The 9,436-nt window shown below is 37.7% G+C and overlaps 4 non-coding genes across 4 annotated transcripts; all 4 read right to left on the bottom strand.

The window, feature by feature from the left end:
* Positions 1-3,528: 3,528 nt before the first annotated feature.
* trnal-uaa lies at positions 3,529-3,611 on the bottom strand. Its single transcript has one exon. It is a non-coding gene; the product is annotated as a tRNA-Leu (tRNA).
* Positions 3,612-4,360: 749 nt separating this feature from the next.
* trnal-uaa lies at positions 4,361-4,443 on the bottom strand. Its single transcript has one exon. It is a non-coding gene; the product is annotated as a tRNA-Leu (tRNA).
* A 441-nt stretch (positions 4,444-4,884) lies between these two features.
* On the bottom strand, positions 4,885-4,967 carry trnal-uaa. The gene has a single exon. It is a non-coding gene; the product is annotated as a tRNA-Leu (tRNA).
* Positions 4,968-5,611: 644 nt separating this feature from the next.
* trnal-uaa lies at positions 5,612-5,694 on the bottom strand. Its single transcript has one exon. It is a non-coding gene; the product is annotated as a tRNA-Leu (tRNA).
* Positions 5,695-9,436: the final 3,742 nt, after the last annotated feature.

The raw sequence follows: 9,436 nt of genomic DNA, 5'->3' as shown, positions 1-9,436 counted from the left end.
ATTGCATTGTGTGTTATAAATGATTTATCCGTAAATCAAAATAACTTCCCCTACCTCTTGCAGGGAAATCTCTTCTCATCTGATCTCTGATGATGTGTTTACTGGTGTGAGGGCGGGGCAACCTGTCACTCACGAGATCCACCAATAGCAAACCAAAATGAGTCAACAATCCAATCAATTCCCAATGGACAAAATCAAGTCCCGCCCTACATTTTCTCTTGTTCGTGAAGCTGTTTCACTCGGCTATACGTCACAATAGGGAAGGAAAAGATAATCGCAGCTTCCGTTTTATGTCATAAATGTAAGTGTACATGTAAATGATTTGGAAGTACGCTCCAATCCATTTAAATGAAACTAAGCAAAAATGGGTCATTCTGAAATCATCATTGTCATGGCATCCCAACCATGCACCCATTAACATATGACCGCCCATATTTATATATTATATATATTATTATATATACAACATATACAATATAATGAAGTTGGACATATTTATATATCCAACGTTATATAGAAAACTGCAATAATATAGTTACTTTTTGTGATGAAATAAGAAAAATCAGGCAGCTGAGATTTGCTATAAGGTATATATATCGCTTTACATGAGTGTACTGTATGTATTATATGTATTAATATTTTGCATATAATGTCTAATTTGCATAATTTGTGGATTAATGTCTGAATGCCATCTTAATGCAGTCATGATCAGTCTTATTTGATTTTCATGCCAACATCACCAACATAATGATGCAAATTATTTGGTAATCACTGGCTGCATTTTGGAAAGTCAGCAGCAAATGAGGTCAAAATTGAAATCATGTGAACTTTGAGCTTCCGTTGTTTGACCTTTTTTCTCTATAGAATACAATGTATTTGAGACTAGAATGTGAGTCATGTAAAAGGGTCTTAAAGGTGCAGTAAGTGATTCAACGCTGTTGAAAGTGGATCGGACCGAGCAGCACAACACACTTGTAGCCAATAGGGAGGTGTAAACACTGATGGGAGGGGAGAGAGAGTGAGCAAGAGGGAGATTTGAAGAAAGACTGTACAAAGAAAGATGGCTGAGAGATATTACAAAGAGGAAATGTCAGAGGAATATCAGCAGAAAAAGCAGGGCTATGATCAGGAAAGAGCTTTAGGACCCACGTTAATAATAGAAAAGCTTTCCAGCGCTGGATAGACCTAAGTGGGAAGGCCTGAAAACTGAAAGCCTGACACCAAGGTTGCATTGATTTTGCTACATACGTGAGTAAAATTGGTTTTGCTGTTTCAGAGAACCAAGATATGCTGTTGTTTAAATGTTAGCTATAGTAATAGGACAGTTTTGAGTGTCATTGTTTGTCTGGGGTTGGTGTGCTGCTGGCGACTAACAACCAACTCTTGCTTGTATATACTCTTGCGTACTGCATGTTCATTGTTTGTACTTCCTTGTCGTTCGCCATCTCTGCTTAATTTTTCACAAAGCATTATTTTGCTTCGCTTCAGCTTTGATAAAGAGACTGCATTGCATCTTCATACATTTGGGGGGGCGGAGCAATGAAGAGAGGGGTGTGTTTGATTGGATTGATTCCAAATATCAAGTGTTTCTCAGAAATTGTTTACTGCACCTTTAAGTGTGAGAGAGTGGAAAATGGTCATGCTAAACTAAATTGCAACTGTTTTTGTTGCAAAAAAAACCTTGACCAACATCATAAGTGGACTTCAGTGAGATAACAAAATAATAAAATGCTATAAAAAAATGTAGAATATAACCTTTAATGGGCATTATGATGGTTTTTCTACCTCACTGGATGATACAACTTCAGAAAGACAGCGTAACCCAGAAGATTATAGTACAATGATGAGACCATCAAAAATGTCATTCTTCTCTCTCTTGTGTTTTTGCTGCCGGCTGCACTTTTCAGGCTAAACCTTCTGCAAGTTTTGCTTAGTAAGACTTCACTGGCCTTCTTCTAATGAGCTGCAGTAGAACCAGCCCCGGCAAACCCAACGGTCCAGCCTATCAGGAAGTAATCACCACTCTAATCAGCCATAAAGATGATGTCTCAGCATAGACAACAGGTGCAATGTAGCTGATCGGTATTCCGGTGGGACGAGACTTCCTTCCCGGAGAGAATGCATGGTAAGCAGTTCAACATCAGACCTGATGTGAGCCCTGGAACGATTACATTCAAATGTATTCAGAAAATCCACGTGAGAAGGATGAACAGTGACTCAATGTCAATATACTCTGGAATCCACAAAGAGTAAATGAAGATTAAGCCGGAACATATGGCTTGTTTGCTTTATGCTTTTTAATAAGCTGAGACATGGATTAAAGTGCTCGATATCCATTCCGGCGAATTCACAAAACAAATGCAAACAAATGTCCCCCATTCCTGATACATATGGTACATCCACTGATGTACAGCTATTTTGGTTTCATTAAAATGAAAGCCATGTTAGAACCAAGAAATATTTGAATTCAAAGTAAAAGTTTATTCGAGCACTTGAGTTGGTCAAGAACAATTTCTCTCGCAAATGACTGTGTAATTTAAAACAAGTTTGAGGTCTTGAAAGTTCCCTTTTTTGTCTATATTTTGAGTTGTGATCCCATCAAAACCAACCACACCAGTGTGATGAAAGTAATAGTTGCATTTCATAAATACAACCTCATGACTGCCTTTGAAATATTTATTTTTACCAGGAGTATGAGGTTCAAACCCACATGGACATTTGTCCATTGTATCTTAAGTCAAACAACTTTACCACTCAGACATCCTGGTCATGTACTGTGTCTTACAACACTGACCATTGTGTTGTAACAATGATAATACAACTAATATTGGTTTATTGCTTTTTGTTAATGATACTTTGCATCCTTCTTGAAGCTTGACAGCTTCTTTTATCCATATTTCGTGAACCATTTGCACCAGAGCCTACGATCAACTTAGCTCACAATACTTTTGAGAAAGGCAGACCTGGCCACATGTTAACAACTGCAGACTACAATTTTCAAGTCTGCATTCATCTTAAAACATGGGTTAGTCAAGCCATTTTCAGCCAATCAATGTTCACAAAATTCTCACATCTGTCGTTCAGATGTTTTAAGGATTAGCCGCTACCAGGAGTGGGGTTCAAACCCACAAGGACGTTTATCCATTGGATCTTAAGTCCAACGCCTTAACCACTCGGCCATCCTGGTTATACGTTAGGGCTGTGACAAGTTAGTATGATTTTCATGTTTGCGTTCATCTAGACAAATTTACTTTCAGCCAATCAACGTTCACAAATTTCTCACATCAGTCGTTCAAATGTTTTAAAGTTTAGCCCCTACCAGGAGTGGGGTTCGAACCCACGAGGACATTTGTACATTGGATCTTAAGTCCAACGCCTTAACCACTCGACCATCCTGGTTATATGTTAGGGCTGTGACAAGTAAGTATGATTTTCATGTTTGAGTTCATCTAGACAAGTTTACTTTCAGCTAATCAATGTTCACAAATTTCTCACAACAGTCATTCAAATGTTTTAAAGTTTAGCCCCTACCAGGAGTGGGGTTCGAACCCACGAGGACATTTGTCCATTGGATCTTAAGTCCAACGCCTTAACCACTCGGCCATCCTGGTTATACGTTAGGGCTGTGACAAGTTAGTATGATTTTCATGTTTGCGTTCATCTAGACAAATTTACTTTAAGCTAATCAATGTTCACAAATTTCTCACAACAGTCATTCAAATGTTTTAAAGTTTAGCCCCTACCAGGAGTGGGGTTCGAACCCACGAGGACATTTGTCCATTGGATCTTATGTCCAACGCCTTAACCACTCGGCCATCCGGGTTATATGTTGGCCTACAACAAGTATGATTTTCATGTTTGCGTTCATCTAGACAAATTTACTTTCAGGCGATCAATATTCACAAATTTCTCACATCAGTCGTTCAGATGTTTTAAAGATTAGCCGCTACCAGGAGTGGGGTTCGAACCCACGAGGACATTTGTCCATTAGATCTTAATGCTGCCTTCATGTGCTTTCGGGATTATCAGAAATACAAGTTTCCTTCATGTGCTTTCGGGATTATCATAAATACTAGTTTCCTAGGTAAAAAGTGCACATGAACGCCCTCCCATTTCGAAACGTCAATGCTATGAGCTCTTAATCATGACTTCAGAAGTGGGAAATTTCAAATTTCTGATAGCATGTGAAGGCAGCATCAGCCCAACACCTTAACCACTTGGCCATCCTGGTTATTTTTTAGGTCAGCGACAAGTACCTATGATTTTCATGTTTGCATTTATATAGACACATTTACTTTCAGCCAATCAATGTTCACGAATTTCTTGCCTCAGTCGTTCAGATGTTTTAAAGTTTAGCCCTTACCAGGAGTGGGGTTCGAACCCACGAGGACATTTGTCCATTGGATCTTAAGTCCAACGCCTTAACCACTCGGCCATCCTGGTTATATGTTAGTGCTGCGACAAGTATGATTTTCATGTTTGCGTTCATCTAGACAAATTTACTTTCAGACGATCAATATTCACAAATTTCTCACATCAGTGGTTCAGATGTTTTAAAGATTAGCCACTACCAGGAGTGGGGTTCGAACCCAAAGTTATCATAAATACGAGTTTCCTAGGTATAAATTGCACATGAACAACCTCCCATTTTTGAGCTCTTAATCATGACTTCAGAAGTGGGAAATATCAAGTTTCTGATAGCATGTGAAGGCAGCATCAGCCCAACACCTTAACCACTCGGCCATCCTGGTTATTTATTAGGTCAGCGACAAGTACCTATGATTTTCATGTTTGCATTTATATATATAGACACATTTACTTTCAGCCAATCAATGTTCATGAATTTCTCGTGTCAGTCATTCAGATGTTTTAAAGTTTAGCCCTTACCAGGAGTGGGGTTCGAACCCACGAGGACATTTGTCCATTGGATCTTAAGTCCAACGCCTTAACCACTCGGCCATCCTGGTTATATGTTAGTGCTGCGACAAGTATGATTTTCATGTTTGCGTTCATCTAGACAAATTTACTTTCAGACGATCAATATTCACAAATTTCTCACATCAGTGGTTCAGATGTTTTAAAGATTAGCCACTACCAGGAGTGGGGTTCGAACCCAAAGTTATCATAAATACGAGTTTCCTAGGTATAAATTGCACATGAACAACCTCCCATTTTTGAGCTCTTAATCATGACTTCAGAAGTGGGAAATATCAAGTTTCTGATAGCATGTGAAGGCAGCATCAGCCCAACACCTTAACCACTCGGCCATCCTGGTTATTTATTAGGTCAGCGACAAGTACCTATGATTTTCATGTTTGCATTTATATATATAGACACATTTACTTTCAGCCAATCAATGTTCATGAATTTCTCGTGTCAGTCATTCAGATGTTTTAAAGTTTAGCCCCTACCAGGAGTGGGGTTCAAACACACAAAGAAATTTATCCATTGGATCTTAAGTCCAACGCCTTAACCACTCAGCCATCCTGGTTACAAATTAAGGGTATGAGCCAATGATTTTTATGTCCGTGTTCATTTAGACAAATTTACTTTCAGCTAACATTCTCAAATTTCTCACATCTGTCGTTCAGATGTTTTAAAGATTAGCCGCTACCAGGAGTGGGGTTCGAACCCACGAGGACATTTGTCCATTGGATCTTAAGTCCAACGCCTTAACCACTCGGCCATCCTGGTCATATGCATTAAGGTTATGACTACTAACAATGATTTTTATGTCCGTGTTCATCTAGACAAGTTTACTTTCGGCTAATCAATGTTCTCAAATTTCTCACATCAGTCGTTCAGATGTTTTAAAGATTAGCCGCTACCAGGAGTGGGGTTCGAACCCACGAGGACATTTGTCCATTGGATCTTAATGCTGCCTTCATGTGCTTTCGGGATTATCAGAAATACAAGTTTCCTAGGTAAAAATTGCACATGAACGCCCTCCCATTTCAAAACGTCAATGATATGAGCTCTTAATCATGACTTCAGAAGTGGGAATTATTAGATTTTTGATAGCATGTGAAGGCAGCATCAGCCTAACACCTTAACCACTCGGCCATCCTGGTTATACGTTAGCTCAGCAACAAGTACCTATGATTTTCATAAAGATATCAGTCGCTTTAAAGTTTAGCCCCTACCAGGAGTGGGGTTTGAACCCACGAGGACATTTATCCATTGGATCTTAAGTCCAACACCTTAACCACTCAGCGATACTGGTTATATGCTAAGGCTGCAACACGTAAGTATGATTTTCATGTTTGCGTTCATCTAGACAAGTTTACTTTCAGCCAGAATTACCACATTTCTGATAGCATGTGAAGGCAGCATCAGCCCAACACCTTAACCGTCCTGATTATTTGTTAGGTCAGCAACAAGTACCTATGATTTTCATGTTTGCATTTATGTAGACAAATTTACTTTCAGCCGATCAATATTCACAAATTTCTCACTCAGTCATTCAGATTAATTAAAGATTAGCCACTACCAGGAGTGGGGTTCGAACCCACGAGGACATTTGTCCATTGGATCTTAAGTCCAACACCTTAACCACTCGGCCATCCTGGTTATACATTAAGGGTGTGACTACTAACAATGATTTTTATATCCGTGTTCATCTAGACAAGTTTACTTTTAGCCTATCAATGTTCACATTGTCTCATGTCAGCCGTTCAGAAGTTTTAAAGATTAGTCCCTACCAGGAGTGGGGTTCAAACCCAAAAAGAAGTTTATTTCTCCAATTATAATTGAGTAGCATTGCATTATACGTTTTGCTCCCTACAATAACAACATAACTTTGATCACAAAATGAATCATTTAACTACCATCTTTCTAAGGCATACTGTATTATTGGGAGAAATAGAGAGACAACTGACAACTTTTTAGCAATATAAATATCAGCATCTGCACCAAACTGCATATTTTTACTTAGTGTGGGCCTCTAAATTCCTCCTCAAGTATATTCTCACTATATTATACTAGCAGCCATAAAAGCCTGATGTATCAAATGATACTCAACAACAACAACAACAACAACAACACAAAGCCTTTATTTATATGTAAGTCTGCTGAGTTCATTCTCTCCACTGGCAGAAAAGGCTCTTTTGGTTGAAACACTAATTGGCATGTGCAACTGTGGTTTTATGAATGGGAGTTCTGGATTCCCCTCATGGGATTTCATAAATCTACTCCCATGTAGATGTATTGATCTCTGTGTGTTAGTCGGTCTCTATTCCTCTGTCACTCTCCTCTTGCTCACATCCCTGCCTGGCAGCATAAATGATGTCCACGGCCTGCGTCTCTCTCCCGCCGTGTTACCATAGCAACTGGAGCGATAGGGGAACACTGTGTTCCTTCGATCTGCAAGTGGGTCATGGACAAAACGACACGTACCGAACCATATTGAGTGGCTTGTGCTCCACACGGCTTTGCTGTTGACCTATATCACACGTCCAAACAGGAATCCCCATCGGCTGCTAGGCTGAGATGTCGACTGATGGGTTTAGCACTCAGATGCAAGCGCACAGCATGACAGCAATTCGGATGTGTAAGCACAAATGATTGTTATTTACAGCAAGGCAACAAGCAATCTTCAGTCGATATCTTGCAGAAAAGAAGCTTATTTAGAGCATGTGAAGCATGTTTGAACGTGGAGATTATTTAAGAGCTGTTACCTTTAGGGTGCAGCTGGGATAATGATAAAATCTTTATTACAAAAACATCATATTCTTTACAAAAATACCATATTCAGACTCAAGGTTTTATGCCCTGTGACTTTAAAGGAATAGAAGGTATAGGAGAGCCTTACTGCATAACCATTCTTCCAAAATTTCCACATAAAATAATACTATATGGGTTTGTAATGACATGAGGGTGAATAAATGATCACATCATTTAAAAGGACAGTTCACCCTTTCCATGAACATTCTGTCATTATTTAATCACCCTCATGTCATTCCAGACTTTTGTTCGTTTTCGGAACACAAATGAAGATATTTTATAATGAAATCTGAGAGCTTTCTGTCCCTCCATTGACAACTACGCAACAACCATTTTGACACTTCAAAAAGTTCATAAAGAGATCGTTAAAGTAATCCATATGAATCGAGCAGTTGAGCTTCTGTTTATGTGCGCTGATCAATGTTTATATGTAAATAAAAGCCTAAATTCAATCTGTTTATCATATAAAGCTATTGTGTCTTTTCAGAAAATTTGGATAAATTTGGATAAATTTCATATGGATTAGTTTTACGATCTCTTTATGAACTTTTTGAAGCGTCAAAGTGGAAGTTGCATGGACTGTCAATGGAGGGACAGAAATCTCTCAGATCTCAGAAAATATCTTAATTTGTGAAGATGAACAAAAGTCTTAGGGGTTTGGAACGATATGAGGGTGAATAAATAATGACAGAATTTTCATTTTTGGGTGAACCCTTTCATCTTTTTGGTGCGCTATCCTTTTAAGTGTCAGTGCAAAGTTGTATTGACAGTAACTCATCGACTTAAAGGACTTAAATAGGTTTCGTCCTGCAGATGACAGTATGCAGCGGGTTTAAGAAGGACACACCCCATGAGAGCTACTATTTCATTATGATCTCAGTGTGGTCAGTCTGGTACAGACTAAACTACTACATCATACTTGGATGCTGTCTTCATGTTTTACAACTTATAAGTTCAACAAAGTAATGGACACCATCCCAATTCAAGGAAAAGTAAGGGTTATTTTCAACCTAATGGCTACGTACAACACATGTGGCCTGCTGTCAATTACACAGACAACTACAGGCACTTTTATGTCCCAGGGTTTTTTGTAACATTAAAAAATATTTCAAACTTTTTTTAAACCTTTTTTTTTGTTATGTGAGAATTTTTAAATGCCAATTCTTTCACTTTTATGTGGATTTTTATTGTTTTAGAATTGCCCAGACTTTCGAACTTAAAATATGAATTGTTAAAATATTATTAGATTTTTAGAATTATGATAATCTAAACAAAGATTGAAATTATCATACATTTATAAACTAAATTTTAATATTTACTGTTTGAAAATGACTTACATACTATACATGTTCTCACAAATTATGACTGTTCCTCAAATGATACAAAAATGAAGTATAAAATAATAATTAAATACTTAATATTTATTTAATTTTGCTTTAGCAAAGGAGTCAGCCATTTTATACAAAAATGTTTAAAACATGTATTTTAATAATAATAATAATAATAATAATAATAATAATGATAAAAACATTTCCACCACTTTCATTTCCATCACAGAATGAATGGTAAGTTGATATGTAGTTTATGAAACACATATGTATGGATGGATGGATGGATGCATGGATTGATTGATTGATTGATTGATTGATTGATTGATTGATTGATTGATTGATTGATTGATTGATTGATTGATTGATTGATTGATTGATTGATT

Source organism: Megalobrama amblycephala, linkage group LG11, assembly GCF_018812025.1.
Source record: "Megalobrama amblycephala isolate DHTTF-2021 linkage group LG11, ASM1881202v1, whole genome shotgun sequence".
Lineage (NCBI taxonomy): Eukaryota > Metazoa > Chordata > Actinopteri > Cypriniformes > Xenocyprididae > Megalobrama > Megalobrama amblycephala.
Note: the sequence above shows the minus strand (reverse complement) of the source record. Positions and strands in the feature narration are given on the sequence as shown.